Source organism: Cyprinus carpio, chromosome B3 (assembly GCF_018340385.1).
Source record: "Cyprinus carpio isolate SPL01 chromosome B3, ASM1834038v1, whole genome shotgun sequence".
NCBI classification, from domain to species: Eukaryota; Metazoa; Chordata; class Actinopteri; order Cypriniformes; family Cyprinidae; genus Cyprinus; species Cyprinus carpio.
Window position 1 is genome coordinate 47742935 of NC_056599.1, and position 22963 is coordinate 47765897.

Here is a 22963-nt window from a genome sequence, read left to right on the forward strand (position 1 = left end):
CACATTCTCCTTGCAATTATGACATGATTACAGTCAAACCTGTATGTGGTGTTATATAGGTTTATACAGTGGGTGGCCAACCAAAATGATCGTTCTGCCGCCGCCGCGTCTGCAAAGTGCATTCTGCAAAGTGGCGCTTTAAACACAAGTTATCAAACAAGCGCATCAAAGCACATTTTCTCAAATAGGCGTCAGCTTTGCCTCGCCGATGTGTTACATTTGACGGCTGCAGTCAGGGAAAATGAAAGAAAAACACTGTAGTTAAAATATTGAATATTCACAAATGAAACATTATTACTTGAAGTTATGTGCGTTCCTTAGAACGAATTCAAGCAGGATAAATGTCAAGCCTATGAGACTGTGCTTATATTTTCTCTAAGCTGCACAGTATTACACCATATTTTAGATTTGACATTTAATAGGTGTGTAGTATTATTTATATACTATGAATTATGTGTTATATTATTCTAAAGAAATTGTGGTTTACTTTGCATCGAAGCATTAAAAGTGGTAGCCTATTTTAGTGAGCTAGGCTACATGGATTTATATGCAAAATTTCAATATTCTCACATATTAGGCCTATATTTTAATTTATATTTTAAAATTCTTTTAATAAAACAGCATGCATTTTTGTCACGCACTACTTATCCGTTACCTGTCCTTTATTTTGACTGATAACTTCTTGGGAAAAAAATATTTGTCTGCACACTAATTAAGGCATTGTTGCGTGTTTTATAAATTATTTTTAAATTATTTTCTTTATTTTAGCAAAACGTGAGGCACTGTATAATTTCGCTCCCATTATTTAGGCCTAATTAAAACAAGAAACTAATAAATGAAACCTGCACGATTTAGCTAAATCATTAAAACTCTAAAGAATGGATGGATTAATAAAACGTCCTCACATTTAAACTCAAGTTCTCTCATTATAACCAACAAAATGCACACAATGTAAAAAAAGCTTCATTAATTGACAACTTCAGTGATTTTAAACGGAGCCTTCTTTACTTGCTTTCATATAATTTAAGTAAAAAAAATAAAAAATAAAAATAATAGTATAAATATAATTTATATAAAAATATAAATAAATTGCGGCCGCATTTAAATGCAGGTGTGTAAAATATCAGAGTGCAAGATTTGTGCGGCGAGCATGATGCTGAGTGCACGTGCAGCATTTATTCTTATTTGTCTACATATTTTATCCTCATTACAAATCTTGTTTCGTTTTATTTTGGATAATTGCATGTAAAAAATGATTTACTTTGTAATGCATATGCAAAATGTGAATTATTATTCATATTCAAGTGTTTGTGCGAAAATTATTAATGTGCATGCATGACAGGGAGGCGCCCTCTCGATCAATATAATTTTTTCCTCCTAATGAAATAACTTAAAATTGGGGTGTCTCACATACATGAGAAATATATCTACAGAAAGCTTGAAATGTCTACTTTTCAGAGGTGGGTAGTAACGAGTTACATTTACTTCGTTAAATTTACATATTGCTATTTAAATATGACAGGCTCATAACTCGTAAGACATGGGAAATACAGTTGCAAATGGACTTTGCTATTTCATTTGAAATTTGGCACTCGCTGTGCGTTCACGAAAGCGAAAAAGCAAACGGTAATGCAAGATTAGCAATTGCATTTGGATTATGTCACAATTTATGCGTTCACATATTGAAAAAGCAATTGAAAATACAATTTTCAATTCCATTTGAAATTAGTCCGGAAAATCCTTCCATACTGACATCCCGATCTGAATCAAATGATTTGCGATACACGCTCTCACGTCCCGATCTGAATCAAATGATTCACGATACGCGATCCGATTGGAGCACTTTGAAACAGTGAATCATTTTGCGACGCAATGGTTCAACTGATGCGGAGTTTCAAAAAGCTTGTTGTGTTCTTTGCTTGCTTTCTCTATGTAATTTGTTGTTTGAATAACCGTGGACATTAAATCATTACAATTAATAGGCCAAACGTAGGCTTACAATGTTTTTATTAAACCGAGATCACACTAAATACAGTTTCCGTCGTATTAAAAACATTTCATAAAAATTTTCAAAAGCATCCCCTCTGTTTTTTTTACAAATCGCACCCTGCATATATAATACATAATTAATATACTTTAAAATATAATTTAATTCTGGGATGCAAATCAGAATTTTCATCAGCTGTTACTCCAGTTTTCAGAATAATTTGATCCTTCAGAAATCATTCTAATATATTGATTTATTACCAGCGCTGGAAACAGTTTTGATGCTTAATATTTTTTGGAATCTGTGACAGTTTGTTTAGGATTCTTTAATGAATAGAAATCTAAAAATAAAGAACATCACTGATAGTAAATAAACATATGAATGATTTTTGAAGGATTATGTTACACTGAAGACTGACTTAAAGGCGGGTGAAAAAAAAAAAAATATATATATATGTATAAATATATATATACACACACACACACACACACACACACACACACACATACATAACATAAATTGTATCTATATATCTAAATAAAAATAGACTATAGATACACAGTATATGATCCAAAGTAACTAGTAACTAACTACTTGAGTAGTTTTTTTTATCTGATACTTTTTTACTCTTACTCAAGTAACTATTTAGACTATTACTTTTACTTTTACTTGAGTAAATATTACTATAAGTACTTTTACTTGAGTACATTTTTTGGGTACTCTACACACCTCTGCTACTTTTAAATGAATCAATTCAAAACGAAAGCATTATGTAATCTGTGAAGGTTGCTTTGCTCTTTAAAGGCGTGTCCAGTACTGTGGAGATACTGTGGAGAGTCAGCACTGTGAATTTCATCTAGTAGCTGGCAAGAAAACATTTGTTTATTAATAAAGAATTAAAATGTCTCCTTTTTCACAATTATAAAGCTACTTCTGCCTGTGGCTTGTGGCAAACTTAATGCATATGCTTGAGCGCGGAATATTTTAAGGCTCAGTGTGGATTATAGATGTAAATTTAATATAAACCTGTGATTAGTTGAGTAATGACAAATGAACGACTATTAGCCTAACTAGAAAAATCATACATCTGGGCAGACCTATTAAATACCCTCTAGACAGCTCTGTTAAAGTTTTAAAGCATGTTATACATGTTTGCATAAATTCTGCTTTCAAAACTATCCGTAATGGAGAGATAGGCCTACATTAACACTGATTTTTCCTCTGAAACACAAAAATGAAAATTGAAATAAAATTGATATTTTATGTTTTGAGAATGGTCAACCCTTCTCTGCAGATATTGTTGCTTCTGGTTTGTGCATTGTAAATCACAGAAAGTCTAAAAAATATATAGTCTCCCAAAACTCTGGTGTTTTTTTTTTTTTTTTTTTTTGTCACGTCTGTAACGCATGTGTATTTCCCAAATCTAAAATAGCCTATAAAACATGTTCATAGACGGATACTTTACTGATGTCTGGACTCTGTTTGGGATTTAAAAAAACATAAAGAGATGGTTCAATAAATTGGTATTGAATAGGCTACATTCTGAGAGAATTTATATTTCACACTCTAAAAAATATTGTATGGACGCAACAAAATAAAATTAACGCAACAGTTTGCATCTTTTTTTTTTTGAGTTAAGGCAAGTTTGAAACCCTCATAAGACACTGTCCATATGAAATAGCAAGAGGTTCACACCTTTATTTTTCAACCCCCACAAGCTATACAGAACTACCAAAAAAAAAAAAAATCCCTCCAGCTGAACTGAATTCGGTCTGTTTTTTGGCTGTGAAGAATGGTGTGTTGTCATGTTACTGGGTTGAAATGCTGTCTGCTCTCACAGCAGCCATACTCTTTATATTCATTTTTTTCTCGCAGCCCATATTATTATTTTCACAAGACCATAATAATAACAAATTATCAAATGATAATTAATCATTATTTTTGCAAAAATCATTGTTATTTGTTAACGTAGGTGTTTGAGGAAGGCTTTAAGACCAAGCGGAATCCTCTGTCAGCTGCTCCCTCTTCACAGCGTACGCGACTTGCGCTAACTGACCCAGGTTCACCGTCCACGGTTTAATTTTACAAAATCAGTTTGAGGAGAATACAACTTGTTGATCATGAGCCCAACATTTAGCAAGGCAGAAAACATTCGGCCTACCTGAAGGAAGACATATTTCATTGTAAATTAATGCTGTCAAATAGAGAGTTAAGAAAAAAAAAATCTAGTGAAGGCTATTCTTAAACTTGGAGCTAATTATATTGAAGTACAAATCCAAACACCAGAAGCAACCTACACTCTCTAAAGTATTCTTTCATTGAAAAGTATGTTTTTTGTTTATTCCCAGGCTATATGGTTGAAATAATATTTTAGTTGAAAACGTTAAGTGCCATTGTTTAAAAAAAAAATGCTTTATTGACTAACGTTACATAGACCTTCAGTTGTTATGCTTTAAAATCCCATGCCATTTGTAATTACACAGTATTTTCACCTCCTAAATTACTACCCCAATTCTACAATGGTAAAATTTACTCATGCTGATGGCATTTTTTTTTTTATGACATTATTTTTATTTTATTTTTTTTAGAATAATTGTAGCCTATATAAATGGGTGAAGCAAAATAAATATGATAACTTTTTAACTGCAGGTAGATATACGCCTATATTATTAAAAATATATTATGATTACAAATATTTGGATCATCCCTTATTCTTTCCCTTATCTTCTTAAAGAATAAACACATATTTTCTACAAGAATAAACATTATAAATAAAAGTAAAAGAAAGAATCTCAATTAGCCCTTATTTTCCATTTCTGAAGTTAACTGGCAACTTATGATGATGTAATCTTTTGACTCCCCCGACAGTGGCACCTTCCTCAAAAAAATAAAAAATAAAAAATCCTCAGTTGTAGGAGATATGCGCGCGAATAATAATTCAAAAAAGAAAAAAGTGGGTGCTTGGTTTCGGAAAACGAATACAGCTCGTAAAAAATTATATGATGAAAAAGTCATGCTAACATATTATTAATTCATAGAAATAATTCAAGCAATTAAAACATTTTTTTATACTAGATTCAACTTGAATTTCAATACTATTAAACTGACTTTAAAATCTCAAGGAGTTTATAAATCGAAACGGTAAAATGTCACAGTGCAGGTAGCAATAAGAGGCCGGAAAAGTTAAATGTACATATAAGGAACAGCTGGAGGACCAATTTGTAACTTATTAGGTCAATTGGCAACATGATTGGGTATAAATAGAACCTCTCAGAGTGGCAGTGTCTCTCAGAAGTCAAGATGGGCAGAGGATCACCAATTCCCCCAATGCTGCAGTGAAAAATAGTGGAGCAATATCAGAAAGGAGTTTCTCAGAGAAAAATTGAAAGAGTTTGAAGTTATCATCATCTACAGTGCATAATATCATCCAAAGATTCAGAGAATCTGCAACAATCTCTGTGCGTAAGGGTCAAGGCCGGACAACCATACTGGATGCCCGTGATCTTCGGGCCCTTAGATGGCACTGCATCACATACAGGAATGCTACTGTAATGGAAATCACAACATGGGCTCAGGAATACTTCCAGAAAACATTATCGGTGAACACAATCCACCGTGCCATTCGCCGTTGCCGGCTAAAACTCTATAGGCCAAAAAAGAAGCCATATCTAAACATGATCCAGAAGCGCAGGCATTTTCTCTGGGCCAAGGCGCATTTAAAATGGACTGTGGAAAACTGTTCTGTGGTCAGACGAATCAAAATTTGAAGTTCTTTTTGGAAAACTGGGACGCCATGTAATCCGGACTAAAGAGGACAAGGACGACCCAAGTTGTTATCAGTGCTCAGTTCAGAAGCCTGCATCTCTGATGGTATGGGGTTGCATGAGTGCGTGTGGCATGGGCAGCTTACACATCTGTAAAGGCATCATCAATGCTGAAAGGTATATCCAAGTTCTAGAACAACATACGCTCCCATCCAGACGTCGTCTCTTTCAGGGAAGACCTTGCATTTTCCAACATGACAATGCCAGACCACATACTGCATCAATTACAACATCATGGCTGCGCAGAAGAAGGAGCCGGGTACTAAAATGGCCAGCCTGCAGTCCAGATCTTTCACCCATAGAAAACATTTGGCGCATCATAAAGAGAAGATGCGACAAAGTAGACCTAAGACAGTTGAGCAACTAGAAGCCTGTATTAGACAAGAATGGGACAACATTCCTATTCCTAAACTTGAGCAACTTGTCTCCTCAGTCCCCAGACGTTTGCAGACTGTTATAAAAACTTTTCCAACTTTTTTTGGAATCGGGTCTGTATATATATATATATATATATATATAGGCCTATTATGTAATGACCGTTAAATAACAATAGCATGCAGTAAAAGCTTTTGTGTAAAGGTCTTTCTTTTAATTTTTGATGAGTAGACTGAAGCCTAAGACTATCCCACGTTTTGAAATTAACTCACTGTACATTTTCTAATGGTTTTTAAGGATGTTACAATGTTATATTATAATGTTATTGTAGTTTTACTTCGTCCTTTCATCTCCATTAACAAACCAACATTTTACAATTACTTTCAGTTCGCAATCTGTCCCTTTGCGCCACCTGGCGGTAGTTTCGTGAATGATTTTAACACGTGACTGACTTGGTACACGCAGCAGTATTACCAATTCTAGTTGTCCACCTACTGTAAGTGTGGTTGTGTGTGTGTGTGTGTGTGTGTGTGTGTTTGCGTTTATTCTCCATTGTGGATGATTTCTGTGTGTTTTTAGATGTAGCTGATTTTTACTTGACAAATTATGTAAGAAAAGAGAACACTCGTGTCATGTCAATTTTTCATTTCTTATGAGTGGGTTTTATGGGTTTGTGAGGTAGGGTGGGGGTCTTATGTGTTTTGCCTCCATTGTGGATGTGCTGTGGTGTCACCCCTTCAGTTTTTTTAGTGTCTGCATCGTAACTGACATTTTGACAAATTATTAACAAAATAATCAATATTTTACAGTCTCCAATTAATGTCTATGGTTGATTTTTGGGGGGTGCGGGTTGTTTGTGAGGGGGTGGGGGAGAGGGTCATTTATCAAGCATAATCGTTCTGCATTGTGAACATGTGGAAGGGTTGCCACTCCATTTTCATGTATTTTGTGGTCTGAACTGTAGTGGATTTAGTGACTTTATTAGACAAATTAAAAAGAAAAAGTATCGATTTTATCGTTGCCCCATTCATTTCAATGTGTGGTCTCTAGGACTCCAAACATCTCAACAGTGACCAGATATCAATGCAGTTTAATTAAATTTTTTTTTTTTTTATATTTTTTTATTATAGAGCTACCAAATGTTGACAACCATACAAAGTCTCATGCCATTTAGATAAAAGGAATATTTTGTTTCAGCAAAATATTCAGCAAAGAGTGCCTAAGGGTCAAATAAGAGCAGCTAGTGATTCCATCTTCCACAGTGATTGAGACAGATCAATATTAGACATTATTATTAGTTACATCTCAGATTTTTCCACAATCATTAAATAAACATTCATGTAAGACACAACATTATGTTTGTATGAATCTCACCAAGACATATTCTGCATAGGGTTGCCACCTTCAGCGAGGCAAAAGAAAGGACACCCATAAGGACTCAAATAATCAGTGAGGAACTCATAGCTCAACAGTAAAACATGCTCATGGAAAACATGCTCAAGTAGGCTATGTAAACTTGCAACAGAACACATTAATATTGTTATATTAAATTTGATTGTTTATAATTATTAATTATTATTTTTGACAGTTCTGCAGTTGTTTCCCTGGATGGGATGAATTTTTATTTATTTTTTATTCATTTGCTTAAATTAGGACTACATTATTCTGTAATATATTTATTTTTAATTTATATCTATATTATTAATAATAATCTATAATATTTATATAATAATAATAATAATCTACATTATTATCTATCTAAAAAAATAGCTTTTTTTTCTTTTTAAAATGCCAAATGACACATGGTCATTTATTATGTATATATTTGATTAATATAAATGATTAATTAATAAATAGGGTCTATATGCTATATGCCTATGCCTATAATATATTAATTAATCTGCCTAATAATTTCTAAAAACATAATAATTATGTCTACTAAGTTCTGATAATGTATGAAATATTATATTAACAGACTATCCATATTTTAATAAAACAATAAGCCTGTACTTTTAGAAGCACAGATGTGTCTGTCACTTTAAAGTTATGGTTCACCAAAAAAAAAAAAAAAAAAAAAAAATCTGTTATAATTTACCCAGGTTTTTCTAAACCTGCATAAAGTTATTTGTTCTATTGAACACAAAAGAAGATACTTTGAAGAATGTGGGTAACTAAACAGCTGCTGGTTCTCAAAAACTACCATAGTAGAGAAAAAAAATATCAGTCATTGGGGACCAAAAACTGAACAGAACAGAACAGAAAGAAATTATTACAGGTTTGTGTGGTGTGTAAACAAATTGTGGGTGTGTAAACGGTGATAAAATTTTTGAGTGAACTATCCCAGTCAGACAGTCCACCGTGAGCTACTCAAATGCTTTTCTGCAAACTGTGCATTCATCATTAGTTAGGCTATTGGATAGACCCCTTGATAACTTTCCCATTTCACCCCTACATCTGGAGAGCCTTGTATACAGAACGCAAATGTGAGCTCTGGATGTTAAACCATGAAGGTTTAGCGCATGCTGCGCTTGTGTGAAAGGCTTTAACGGTGCGCATTCTGACTCTGTCGCTACGGAAATAAATACGCCAAAAGGCAATCATGTACAAATGAGCTTCTCTAATACCTCTTATGAAATTAATATTATTAATAAGTAATATAAATTTATATAAATATATATTTGTTTAACTATTTGTTGGCCTTTGTAAAAAACGGGACAAAATGCATTCCGTATTGATTTAATATGGGACGCATCATTTCATTTTGCCATTTTACCTATGCATCATTGTACGGGATGATTCCATATTTTAAGGGACTGATGGCAACCCTAATTCTGCAATAATGTACTTCATAGGGAGATCGCACATGCCGAGAGGCACGTAAGGCTGATTTATACTTTTCGTCGAAACTACGGCGTAGCTGTTTTGAACTTTAATATATTTTAATGTTACCAAATAAAAGAAAGAAAAGAACAAGTGTCTTATCATTTATTATAAAACATAACATTACATCATTTTGTTGTTCACGAGAAAAACAGTTGTTCTGCCATTGGGCAGGTACTCTTCAGATTTTGGTAGCCCAAAAAAACTAATTTAACTAGACCAAATAAAGAGAACACACACACACACACACACACACACACATATATGTATACACATACACACACACACACACACACACACACTGGCCACTTTGTTAGGTACATCTTGCTAGTACCGGGTTGGACCCCATTTTGCCTTAATTCTTCGTGGCATAGATTCAACAAGGTGTTGGAAACATTCCTCAGAGATTTTGGTCCATATTGACATGATAGCATCACGCAGTTGCTGCAAATTTGTCAGCTGTACATCCATGTACATCTCATTCATCTAGAAAACATTTCTCTAGTAGCTCTCTGGCTTGTCCACATGATCTTTAGCAAACCGCAGACAGGCAGAAATGTTCTTTTGGAGAGCAGTTGCTTTCTTCTTGCAACTTTGCCATGCACACCATGGTTGTTCAGTGTTTCTCTTGATGGTGGACTCATGAACTTTAACATTAGCCAATGTGAAAAAGGCCTTTAGTTGCTTACAAGTTACCCTGGGTTCCTTTGCAACCTCACAGACTATTACACGTGTAGTAAGTGAGAGTCACATCACCAAAGATGTTGTGTGTTTTTTTTTTCTTTGGGGTCACACATCACTCAGGGTGCGCTTATGAGTATATCAGATGACCAATTCCCACTTGCTCCGTTAAGAGCGCCAGTTGAGGACTTATTTTGGCAATATGGGAGTGTTTCCCAGAAGCTGGTCAGCAATTTGAGATTGACAAACTGGAGGGAGTTTGTCAACTGATTTATCTGAAAGTTTGGTGGTTTAGATAGCTAGTACAGCCTTGAATAAGCAACACAAAGAAGACACAATTGTAATAAGATTAATGAAATTTATTAACAAAAGATATGCAAGAGTAAATACAACAACTAGTGATTATACCAACAAATGAATATGCACTGTTAATAGATAGAAGATTATGAAGGAAAATACCAAATAAATTGTAGAAATAAATAAATGAAATGAACAAAGAATGGTAAAATGCAATGCTGTTGAGCGGAATGTAGCAATGGAAGAGATTTCTATGGTTATGTTGCTTATGGGAAAACCACTTAATGGCTCTGGTGGAATTAACAATAAATAACTGGTTATTTTATCTTTGAACAAATATTATACCTATTATTTGTAATGCTGACCCTAAGTTTAGATAACATTTACAGGTTAGGAAAAACACAGGCTGCACGTATAAACTAAGCCAAGATCTTTAGAATAGAGATTTGGTAAGTTTATAATTGAGTGAGTGACGTGACGTGACATACAGCCAAGTGTGGGGACCCATACTCGGAATTCGTGCTCTGCTTTTAACCCATCCAAAGTGCACACACACAGCAGTGAACACACACACCGTGAACACACACCCGGAGCAGTGGGCAGCCATTTATGCTGCAGCGCCCGGGGAGCAGTTGGGGGTTCAGTGCCTTGCTCAAGGCCACCTCAGTCGTGGTATTGAGGGTGGAGAGAGCACTGTACATTCACTCCCCCCACCTACAATTCCTGCCGGCCCGAGACTCGAACTCACAACCCTTGGATTGCAAGTCCGACTCTCTAACCATTAGGCCACGACTTCCCCAAGGCAGGTGATCAGTCCGGCGGTAGAGACGTCTTCCACTGGTGATGCAGACTGCATTGTGCCGAGCGGGTCCTTAGAGCATAGACCGGTCAGATGGGTCTTTTGCAGCCTGGCTGCGTCATTGAGGAGCCGTGTGTTTTCAGGCAGTGTCTGCCACTGCGGAGGTCCTTTGAGGATGGGGCTGCACTGCTTTTGGAGCAGCAAGAGTCAAACTGGGTCGGTCACTGCTGGGTCCTTTGCAAATGAGGGTCAGCCAAATGTGAAATAGGTTTACTCAAGAGCTGAACTGAACCTTAGCTGTCTTAAAGTCTCTTTCCTCGTCAGGGCAGAAACTCAGTACGCTGAATCTGCTACTGTCTCTCTGGATGTACCAGAGACTCAAAACAGGTTGTTTCCGTTGCTGTCTTCCCAGTAACAGGACTCAGACTCAGAACTCTGCTGTTTCTGTTAGTGTCTCTCTGGACATGCCGGAGACTCGGAACAGTGTATCTGTTATTGCTTCCTTCTAGGGATGGGCGATACCACTTGTTAGGTTTTCGATATGATACCAATACTTTTAATGGCCAGTATCATCGATACCAATACAATACTTATAAATTTTTGTTCAAACCGCCCAGCACTATTTAGATCATGGTTTTTTTCTAAATTATGCCGGTTTCCCGGTTTATGACGTGTTTTTTTTTTTTTTTTTTTCATGCATAATCAGGTGTACAATGCATTTTCTGCTGGTTGATATTCTAAGACGTGCTTTTAGCCCGACAGCACTTGCATAAAATGGTTGTTTCGTCGACGTATTATTTTTAGAAACCAAAAACCCTCCAAACAACAGACCAGGCTCCTCTTTTTGGCACAAGTTCTTCTGTGTCATGTTCTACTATTTCTGCAGCATCCATCTTCCCTGTAACGCTTGTTTCACACATACTCCGTCTGCAGTGCATATACAGTCCGCAGCACGGACTCATTGTGCTTTCACACAGGACGCGTTTGCAGTCCCCTACTGATCCGCATCTGTTTAGTCCACAAACACAACATTTGTTCATTGTTTTGATTTCATATCATGTAAAAAAAAAAAAATTTTATATATATATATATATATATATATATATATATATATATATATATATATATATATATATATATATATATATATAATTTTTTTTTTTTACGTGAGTCTTTTATCACAGAACAGTAACAATCTTTCATAGTTATAGACATTAGTTTAAACTCAAATATAAACAACGCATTATACATGCATTTTACTTCTAGGTTTGTATAATAAGCTGCTCAAGCAAGCGGCAAAACATTTCAACACAATAATTAGCCTACTTTTCTTGTTAAAATATTTAAAATTAAAACACCACAGACAGAAACAGTCTCGTGCCTTTTGCATTTAAATCTTTATCACAAGCAATCCCACGTGTCTTAATGAACTTTGTTTTTCTGCCTCCATAAAAGTGAATATATATATATAAATATATTGTTTTCCTTGTTTATCTAAAAGTGCACTTTTTCTTGTTTTAAACCTAGCCAAAAACCCATGTTATGCGTGTGAAACAGCTTTAATTAGTAAACATTTATTGTGAAATTACTGCATTTCCGTGTCAATCCATGTTCATTTTTACCGCGAACAATGCGCTGTCATTTTAATTCAGCGCCTGCAGCACAGCAAAAATAGACTCGGTACGCAAATGATCGCTGCACTGCTGCAGACGCACCGCTCCTGGAACGCACTGACGGACCGCAGCCTTGTGCAGTACGAACGCTGGAATCCGTTAACATGGGTGCGTAAAAAAAAAATATGCAACGCATACACACTGCAGACGGAGTTTTCCACAAAACATCCACTATAACCTAACACCATAACACTACCAGAGCCCGTCTACGGAGAGCCTTCCCACTCCCTATTAAGTCCTATTGTACCGAATTTTGGTTGCAGTTCCACCAGAGTTCCCCTGGGGGCGATCACCATGAGTGCAAAATGAATGGGAGTCTATGGGGCTAGACGGCTAAATTTGTCCCTATCACCTGATTGCCGTTGAGAAATCTCAGATCTAATTCTAGGTTTTGCAAGTTCAACATGGGTTATAGGTCGAAAGTTGAATGAACGAGTACTTATGTCCTTTCGATTTCTTACAGGTTGAGTTGTTGTTGCCCATAACACGCTAGCATTCTGCTAATGAACATATGACGTCATTGACATTTTAAAAGACGTTTTAAAGCAAATAAGTGACTCTAAAAAATCTAACACCCAGCAATGTGTAATTTCTTTGCATCTCCTTTCGAATACAACATTCAAATTACTAGACAAAAAATTATCCTTAGAAAAGTGGATTTTGAGGGGTATACTGCCATTGACCTCCATTCATTCTGCACTCGTAATTTAATTGCCCCGAAGTGTGTTTCAGACTGCGCTGCAACAAATTCACAATCCGTAAATCTATTTATATACAAACTTCTCTCCACATTAGACATAAACTCAAACTACTGTGGTTACCCTCACCACGCCTCGCAGTCGCTGCTTAGAAGTGCAACATTGTAAAGGGTCCAACTGAAACAGTGTCCCGCGCCGCAGCATAACGTTCCGAACGTTGAGTAATTAAATACATCGGTATGGCGGTATATTAAAAATTAATATCGTAACGAAAATATACACCGGTTTTCGGGATGAACCGGTATACCGCCCAGCACTACTTCTGAACTAAACTTTTAAATTATGAAATTTATTAATTACTACGAGTGAAATTGGTAAGAATACCCACTTAGATTTATAACCTATTTGAAGTGCATTTTAACATTCAGCACGCCTTAATTGTAACTTATTAGTTGCACCCTTGTGTGCCTATTGTACACTTTGTTTTTTTTTGTTTTTTGTTAAATAAACAAAATCACTGGTAAAAACGAGTATCGATACTTGCATCAGTATTTCTATACCGATACTTCATGATCGATACACCCATACCTACCTCCTTCCACACAAATTGGAAACACAGAACAGGGAGTGTCTGTTGGAAGGATACTTTTATCCCTTTCTGATGAGTAGGAGATTGGAAGCTGGCACCTCTCCATTCCAGAAATGTAATTGGCCACTTGTGTCCAAGGCCATGGTGGTAAGTCATTTCCTATGGATTCAAGGGGGGGGGGGTTCATTGAATTTTGAGAAGTTTTTAATTGTGGGGGATTTAATATTCATGTCTGCTGTCCAGCAGACCCCCTAGTGAAAGAAATGGACATACATTGGATTTAATTTTATCTCATGGCATTTCTTTGTGTTTTGTATATGTTTGTGATGCAACTTTCTCTGACCATAAACCAGTAATTTCTGGGGCATCTCTTCCATGTCAGAACACTAAATCACGCTCTAGTGCACGTCTAGAGCGTGCACTTCTAGCATTATTAACCGTTCATCTTATTTGGACCCAGAGTCTCTGTTTTGTTCTTTTAATTCTGTATTTACAACTATTTTAGATGCTAGTGCACCCTTGAAGGTGAGGCATGTAAAATCAAAGGCAGAACCCTGGTTTAATGATAATACACAAGCACTTAGACAAATGATAATACACAAGCACTTAGACAAAAAACACCAACGAGTTGGCCGGCGACAGCCTCTGACGTCACTACCAGCGCGACTATAAACAGGCACTGGGATAACACGTCATTCTCGTGCATCTGAAAGAACCGGTAAGAGTGCTCTTTCTCTGTCTATCATGGCGACTACTAGCAAGCGTTTAGACAATGTGTGCATCCGTGTCGGCATTATTTGACACCCCGATGACACACACGATCTTTGCGTCATTTGTTTGGGTAAAGAGCATGCACGCAATGTCTTTGAGGAGGCAATCTGCGTGTATGTAGCTTAGGCCTTTGGCCGTAAGGGGTACTGTCACAGACAGTCGTCTAAACGTCACAGGGGCAACTCCCATGGAAATGGTAGAGTTGGTACTTAGTGTTCGCCATGATTCTGGCCTGCATTCCCCTCAGCATGGCGGCGTGGGTATATTGTTCCCCATAGAGACCCCTAGAGGACGCAGTTCGAAGTTCCCTTGAAAGGGAACATCTCAGGTTATGAATGTAACCATGGTTCCCTGAGTAGGGAAAGAGACACTGCGTCCTCTAGCTCCCTGCCATGCTTCGGACGCAAGCTTCAGGACGAAGAAGTGAATGACGTGTTATCCCGGTGCCTGTTTATAGTTGCGCCGGTAGTGACGTCAGAGGCTGTCGCCGGCCTACTTGTTGGTGTTTTTTTTCAATGTATGCTTCAGACATGGGTCACGACGAGGTGTTCCCCATAGCGACCCCTAGAGGACGCGGTGTCTCGTTCCCTACTCAGGGAACCATGGTTACATTCGTAACCTGAGATGTTTCCTTCGTACATTCGGTTCGTAAGCATTGTTAAAACACATTTATCATTCAATGGAACTGTGCGTATGATTTAGACACTTACATTTCTGCTCCATCCACGCAATAAATACGCAGCTTTCGACTGCTCAGGTACCGGCATTGGTTAAAGGCAGAGAGCCATTGACAAACTACAGAATAGTAAAGCTACTTCACTTTAGTATTGAAGTAGCTGGCCACGAGTCCTGAGGAGAGATCACACGTCATCAGCTGCGTCAGAGACGAACGGAGCACGAGCGCAATCCTGTGACAGTCTCAGGCGGTAATAGTGGAGCGCGTGAAGGAGAGATAAGAGGCACTGTTCAAGGTCTCCATTCATTTGTGCGTGTAGTAATTGAATGTGTATATATTTTGAAAGCATTAAATCGCTATAGAAATTGCGATTCATTCTATTCTTAGCATTTTAAATCGATCACAGTCCGAAATCGGCGATTCACGATTCAAAAATTATGTTTCAAGATCGATGCATATGAATCGTCAGGGTTTGTAATCGATGCATTGAGAAAATGAGTGAATCGTTACATCCCTACTATATACCCGTCATGCAAATATATCCATGTTGTTGTCAGGAGTGGGCAAGGCTTACGTGAGTAAACGAGCACTGCTGCATGCATGCAAGGCAAGTTTTATTTATATAGCACATTTTCGTACACAATGGCAATTCAAGGTGCTTTACATAAAAGAAAGTAAAATCACAAAAACAAGAAATTTAAAAACTTTGAAAATAATTAAAAAAAAATATTTAAAATGAGTTTAAGACAATGATTATAAATGAATATAAATATTTAATAAAATACAGTGCAATACATAAAATACAGAGCAGTCAGTTCGGACATCGCACAGTGCACATTCAATAAATGTACAGCTAAACAGATGAGTTTTGAGTCTAGATTTAAATGTGACTAATGTTTTAGCACATCTGATCTCTTCTGGAATCTGATTGTGGTAAAATAGCTGCTGGTGGTAAAATAGCTAAAAGCAGATTCCCCTTGTTTTGTGTGAACCCTTGGTATTTCTAAAGGACTCGCTCCTAAAGATCTGAGTGCTCTGCAGATATAAATCACTGAATATAAACCTAACAATGTGTTTAGGTCTAGGCACACCCCCCCCCCCCCCCCCCCCCCCCCCCCCCCCCCCCCCTTGAGTGATTATAAAGAGAGATAAAAGGTACTTTTAAATATCAATCCTAAATGTTAACTGCGAAGCCAGGGTAAGGACCTGAGGACTGGTGTGATATGCTCAGATTTTTGGTTCTAGTCAGAATCCTGGCAGCAGAGTTCTGGATGAGATGCAGCTGTCTAATGGTCTTCTTCGTGAAGGACCGTGAGGAGACCATTCAAATAGGTCCACCCTGCTGATAATAAAGGCAGAAACAAGTTTCTACAAGTCGTGACTGGAAACAAAACATCTAATTCTTGCAATGTTTATTAGATGATAGTATGGCTGATTTATTACTGCTATGACTCGACTACTGAAATTAAGGTCTGCTCCCGAACCACACCAAGATTTTGACTGATTTTTGGTGTTAGATCCCTAGGTATTAAAGGTATGCATCTTTGTTAAAAATGTACGTGCTTGTGTTGGCACTGGAGACTTGTCCTCGCACTGCATATTGCTCTTTGTGGATTTTGATTGATTCCGTTAGGAACACCTCTTTTTGAATCAAAAGCGCCATACTGAGTACATTATAATGGGTATCGGAGGGTCGAACAACAAAGATGTTGGATTAATCAGTTGGTGTTGAATGCTCATAAGCACGGTCATCGAAGCTAGATACACTCCGCAAACTAACAAGAAATGACAGTTAACGTCGGGAAACACCAAAGAAAGGTTAGCTAAATAATCCTCGCTGGGGGCAAGCTCGGAATGAAACAATAGGGAATATCAGCGACACTTCGCAACCACATGGGGGACAAGTTAGCAACTGTCTGTGCACGTGACTATCAATAGGACACTATGTAGATAGTAAGACACAACGAACACCTTCTTGGTGGTAGAAAGCCCGATAGCAAGACCCCCAACCTGCGTTAGGGGGTAGTTGTAGTGCAGGACATATTGGCATGATAGGGAAGAATACTTTGCGGTAGACAGTGGATGGCACCGGCACAAGCGGAACACCCACCGAGGTGTGGGGGAAAATAATCGGCATGTCCATTGATTTCTTTGTGGTGAGTGGCAGTACGAGTGCTTCCAAGTGAGAGTTTTTTTTGCTTTTTTTCTTTTTACGAGAGTCCGTTGCTCTGGTACGGTAATTGAAGAGCAAAAACTCGCATCCGGTTACACATATGAGTGATAGTGTCGAATCTCCTGCCAAAGCTAATCTCCCAGTGGATCTTCGGAGAGTGGGGGGGCAAAGAGCAAAGGATCGGGATCGAACCAACGGGCTCAGACAATAATATAAGGAAATCTCGGCTGGTGGGCAAAGTCGGGAATAGGAGAAATATAAGAAGAAGGAGTAAAGGCAGCGGCGAAAGGGTGGGAATGGGTGGGGTGGGTGGATAGGCGTGGATAGGGGGAAGATGGGGATAGCGTGGTCTGGAGTACCGTTGGCAGAGGCTTACGCCACCTTGACGACAATAGGGGGCAGAGCACCGAAAGATGGTGGCTGAAACAATCCTCTCAACAGCCAACAACAACGAGAGAGAAAGAGAGTTGCGACCAGCAAGGGTTCGCAGCATGACCAATCTTGATTTGGATGGCAAAGGGGATAACGCGGCAAAACTGTACTCAAGAAAAGGACAAAGCTGGTACGCAGATACCAACCCAAAGCATACATAAAGATGGAACAGATGAGTGACTTACGGGAGAGTAAGGAGCCAAATGACGATCGGCAAAAACACAGAAGAGACAAATTCTTGGCGGGAGCCCGTTGGTTCGATCCCGATCCTTTGCTCTTTGCCCCCCCACTCTCCGAAGATCCACTGGGAGATTAGCTTTGGCAGGAGATTCGACACTATCACTCATATGTGTAACCGGATGCGAGTTTTTGCTCTTCAATTACCGTACCAGAGCAACGGACTCTCGTAAAAAGAAAAAAAGCAAAAAAAACTCTCACTTGGAAGCACTCGTACTGCCACTCACCACAAATTCAAATCAAAGGACATTGCCAGATCTTTCTCTGTCCCTCCACACCTATAATGGGTGTTCCGCTTGTGCCGGTGCCATCCACTGTCTACCGCAAAGTATTCTTCCCTATCATGCCAATATGTCCTGCACTACAACTACCCCCTAACGCAGGTTGGGGGTCTTGCTATCGGGCTTTCTACCACCAAGAAGGTGTTCGTTGTGTCTTACTATCTACATAGTTGCTTTGACATTTTTATAAATACTTGTTCACTCCTATCTTTAAAAACAACATAAAAAACAAAATTACCCTAAACATTCTTGTTCATTCCGAGCTTTACATACAGCGGAGAGAATTTATTTAGCCTAAACCTTTTTTGTTTCAAAATCACATTATAACCAACATTCCTCTGAGCATTCACCACTGATTTAACACATTTTTTTACCATTACATTACATTTACTCATATGGCAGATTACAAAAGAGGACAACGGAAGCAATCAAAATCCACAAAAGAGCAATATGCAAGTGCTATGACAAGTCTCCATTAGCCGAACACAATGCACGTACATTTGGAACAAAGATGCATACCTTGACTCTAGGGATCTAACAACTAAAAATCAAGTCAAGAATCTTGGTGTGGTTCTGGAGACAGACCTTAATTTCAGTAGTCATGTCATAGCAGTAACTAAATCAGCATACTATCATCTAAAAAACATTGCAAGAATTAGATGTTTTGTTTCCAGTCAATCATGCCAGAAACTTGTTCATGCCTTTATTATTCAGCAAGGGTGGACTATTGGAATGGTCTCCTCACTGTCCTTCACAAGAAGACCATTAGACAGCTGCCGCTCATACCAGAACGCTGCTGCCAGGATTCTGACTAGAACCAGAAAATCTGAGCACATCACACCAGTCCTCAGGTCCTTACACTGGCTTCCAGTTACATTTAGGATTGATTTTAAAGTACTTTAAAAGTACTTTTACTCATTTATAAATCACTCAATGACCTAGGACCTAAACACATTGTTAGGTTTAATCAGTGATTATATCTCTGCAGAGCACTCAGATCATTAGGAGCGAGTCCGTTAGAAATACCAAGGGTTCACACCAAAACAAGGGGGAATCTGCTTTTAGCTATTTTCCACCAGCAGCCATTTTTGGACATCAGATTCCAGAAGAGATCAGATGTGCTAAAACATTAGTCATCATTTAAATCTAGACTCAAACTCATCTGTTTTAGCTGTACATTTATTGAATGTGCACTGTGCGATGTCCCGAACTGACTGCTCTGTATTTTATGTATTGCACTGTATTTTATTTTATTAAATATTATATTATATAATCATTGTCTTAAAACTCATTTTAAATTTTTTTTTTTAATTATTTTCAAAGTTTTTAAATTTCTTGTTTTTGTGATTTTACTTTCTTTTATGTAAAGCACCTTGAATTGCCATTGTGTACGAAATGTGCTATATAAATAAACTTGCCTTGCATGCATGCAGCAGTGCTCGTTTACTCACGTAAGCCTTGCCCACTCCTGACAACAACATGGATATATTTGCATGACGGGTATATAGTAGGGATGTAACGATTCACTCATTTTCTCAATGCATCGATTACAACCCTTGACGATTCATATGCATCGATCTTGAAACATGATTTTTGAATCGTGAATCGCCGATTTCAGACAGTAATCGATTTAAAACGCTAAGAATCTAATGAATAGCAATTTCTATAGCGATTCAATGCTTTCAAAATATATACACATTAAATTACTACAAGCACGAATTAATGGAGACCTTGAAGAGTGTTCGTGAATCGTGCCTCTTATCTGTCCTTCACGCGCTCGACTGTTTACCGCCTGAGACTGTCACAGGATTGCGATCTCGTGCTCCGTTCGTCTCTGACGCAGTGATGACGTGTGATCTCTCCTCAGGACGCGTGGCCAGCTACTTCAATACTAAAGTGAAGTAGCTTAGCTTTACTATTCTGTAGTCCATCTTAGTTTGTCAATGGCTCTCTGCCTTTAACCAATGACGGGGGCCGGTTACGCTGAGCGAAAGTCGAAAGCTGCGTATTTATTGCGTGGTGGTTATGGAGCAGGGAAATGTAAATGTGTCTAAAGCAATACGCACAGTTCATCGAATATTATTTATGAATGCTCAAAGTGTGTTTGTGTGAACACAAGCTTACGACCCGGAATGTCGCGAAAGGCAAACATCTCAGGTTGCCACGAGCGTCCAAGCATGGTTCCCTGATTAGGGAAAGCGACGACGAAAGCACGACGTTCCTCTAGGGGTCGCTATGGGGAACACCTCGTCGTGACCCATGTCTGAAGCATACATTGAAAAAAAACACCAACGAGTTGGCCGGCGACAGCCTCTGACGTTCACTACCGGCGCAACTATAAAACAGGCACCGGGATAACACGTCATTCACTTCTTCGTCTGAAGCTTGCGTCCGAAGCCTGGCAGGGAGCTAGAGGACGCAGTGTCTCGTTCCCTACTCAGGGAAACCATGGTTACATTTGTAACCTGAGACGTTCCCTTTCAAGGGAACTTCGAACTGCGTTCCTCTAGGGGTCGCTATGGGGAACAGTATACCCAACGCCGCCATGCTGAGGGGAGTGCAGGCCAGAAATCATGGTGAACACTAAATACCAACTCTACCATTTCCATGGGAGTTGCCCCTGTGACGTTTAGGAGCGACTGTCTGTGACCAGTACCCCTTACGGCCAAAAGCCTAAAGCTACATACACGCAGATGCCTCCTCAAAGACATTGCGTGCATGCTCTTTACCCAAACAAATGACGCAAAGATCGTGTGTGTCATCGGGTGTCAAATAATGCGACACGGATGCACACATTGTCTAAACGTTTGCTAGTAGTAGCCATGATAGACAGAGAAAGAGCACTCTTACCGGTTCTTCAGATGCACGAGAATGACGGTTATCCCAGTGCTGTTATAGTCGCGCTGGTAGTGACGTCAGAGGGCGTCGCCGGCCCAACTCGTTTTGGTGTTTTTTGTCTAAGTGCTTGTGTATTATCATTGTCTAGTGCTGGTGTATTATCATTAAACTCAGGGTTTATGCCTTTGATTTTACATGCCTCACCTTCAAGGGTGCACTAAGCATCTAAAATAGTTGTAAATACAGAATTAAAAGAACAAAACAGAGAGCCACTCGTCCAAATAAGATGATAACGGTTAAAATGCTAGAAGGTGCTGCACGCTCTAGACGTTGCACTAGAGCGTGATTTAGTGTGTGACATGGACGAGATGCCCCAGAAATAACTGGTTTATGGTCAGAGGAAAGTTGCATCCCACAACATATACAAAACACAAAGAAATGCCATGAGATAAAATTAAAATCCAATGTATGTCCATTTCTTTCACTAGGGGGTCTGCTGGACAGCAGACCATGAATATTTAAATCCCCACAATTAAAAATTCTCAAAAATTCAATGAACCCCCCCCCCCTTGAATCCATAGGAAATGATTACCACCATGGCCTTGGGACACAAGTTGGCCCAATTACATTTCTGGAATGGAGGAGGTGCCAGCTTCCAATCTCATACTCAATCAGAAAGGGATTAAAAGTATCCTTCCAACCAGACACCTTCCTGTTCTGTGTTTCCAATTTGTGTGGAAAGGAGGTAGGTATGGGTGTATCGATCTGAAGTATCCAGGTTATAGACAATACTGATGCCAGTAGCTCGATACTCGTTTGTACCAGTGATTTTGGTTTATTTACAAAAAACAAAAAAAAACAAAGTGTAACAATAGGCACACCAGGGATGCAAAATAATAAGTTACAATTAAGGCGTGATGAGATGTTAAAATGCACGTCAAAATAGGTTATAAATTAATGGGTATTCTTACCAATTTCACTCGTAGTACATTAATAAAATTCATTAATTTAAAAGTTAGTTCAGACAGTAGTGCTGGGCGGGTATATACCGGTTGCATCCCGAAAACCGGTTGTATATTTTCGTTTACGATATTTAAATTTTTAATATACCGCCATAAACGATGTAGTAAATTATCTCAACGTTCGGAACGTTATGCTGGCGGCGCGGGACACTGTTTTCAGTTGCGACCCTTTACAATGTTGCACTTTCTAAAGCAGCGACGGCGAGTGCAGTGGTGAGGGTAACCAACAAGAGTAGTGTCAGAGAATGTCTAATGATGGACGAAGAAGTTTCACTCTCACTACCCTTCGGCTTCTGAACTGGTTGCAGTTCCACTCTGATTCCATATGGGGACGCTCACAGGACGAGTGCAGAATTGAAATGGCAGGTCAAATGGCAGTATTACCCGTCAAAATCCACTTTTCTAAGGATATATAATTTGTTGTATAGTAATTGAATGTTGTATTCGAAAGGAGATGCAAAGTAAGAAATTTACACATTGCTGGGTGTTAGAGTTTTTTAGAGTCACTTATTTGCTTTAAAACGTCTTTTAAAATGTCAATTGAAGTCATAATGTTCATTAGCAGAATGCTAGCGTGTTATGGGCAAACAACAACTCAACCTGTAGAAATCGAAAGGACATAAGTTACTCGTTCATTCAACTTTCGACCTATAACCCATGTTTGAACTTGCAAAACCTTAGAATTAGATCTGAGGATTTCTCAACGGCAAATCAGGTGAAAGGGACAAAT